The sequence below is a fragment of the Empidonax traillii genome, unplaced genomic scaffold (genome assembly GCF_003031625.1).
Source record: "Empidonax traillii isolate 1590-97213 ecotype Southwest subspecies unplaced genomic scaffold, ASM303162v1 scaffold494:size460735, whole genome shotgun sequence".
Taxonomy (NCBI): domain Eukaryota; kingdom Metazoa; phylum Chordata; class Aves; order Passeriformes; family Tyrannidae; genus Empidonax; species Empidonax traillii.
Genome location: NW_020955687.1, coordinates 261,185 through 262,477, shown reverse-complemented (window position 1 = coordinate 262,477; position 1,293 = coordinate 261,185).

Below are 1,293 nucleotides of genomic sequence, written 5' to 3'. Positions count from 1 at the left end.
TTTTTTTTTTTTTTCCTTTGACTCAACTCAGAAGTGATTCAAAAGCACATTATGTCATACTCTAAAGCTGCTGTTCCAACAAACTGTTTGGCTGCCAGTCTGTGACACTCTGAGTCCTTCCCAAAGGCAACAAAGCAGAGGGTATCATCTGCTTCATCGTGCCCTCAGCATACTAATGTTCAGTAATAAAATAAACATACAAATCCATGTCTAACACTTCCCCACAGAACTCACGAGAAGCCCCACTGAACCCACAAGGACAACACTGATTGCAAATAGAAGGCAGCATTTTTCTCTCACATAGTGACTTGAGGGGGGTTGACAGAGCTCAGCGAAGTTTTTCTGTCATTTCTAAGAATGTGCAGCATGGCACAAATTCACGATGCTCCTGTTTTCAAAGGCAGTGTGAGCAAGGATTTTGAGGGAAGAGGGAAGATGGGGAAGTGAAGAAGTATCTCGCTTGTGGAAAAAAAATGAAGTGTGCTTTTCTACAACAATAAATCTAAAGTTAAAACCACTTAAGGTCTTCAAACTCTTGTACGTGAATTATACAGTTCCTTATAGAGCATCTCTTTATCAGTGGATAATAATCATGTTCCTGTGGAAGTCTGCATGCTCTTTCCAACCATTCCTAGAGGGTGGCCATGCATGTGTCTGGAAAATTCTTAAACAAAAGGAAGCAGGTGGGGAGAGCAGGAGAAAAGAAAATAAATTTCCATTTTCGGGATTGCTGGATTTTCACTGCAAGAAATTAGCAAAAATAATGTGCTACGCTCACTCTTCAAACTGGTACAAATTCTCACCTTGTTTAGTTGCATAAATGTTGCTGTGAAATAAGTTGCACTTCTTCCCCTCTGAAACACAGATAGTTGGACATCTTTTGAAGAAAAAGGCCTTGCATTTTTATGTGCTGTTTTAGAGCTGTAAACTTGTTCCAAGACGAAGTACACAGGTTCTGCTTTAACACTTTCATGCTAGAAGTTGGAAAAAACATCAGGACAGGCTTGCCCTAGGAGAGGTTGTGTAGCCAGATTGCCAGAGAGGTTTGATATCTCCGACTCTGGAAGTGTACAGGACTCAGCTAGGCAACATTGCAGCTGCCCCCATCATCCATAAATCCAGTATATTTACAACCTTTTGTAAACAGAAAAATGTTACAAACAACAGCTAAACGTGGAAGAAAATTATGGTACAGGCATGGGAAGGGAAATTCCAACTGACAGACCAGGGAATTTCACAGAAGTGTCATGTTGGCATCACGAGCCTGCAGGAACAGATACGGATTCTCTCACA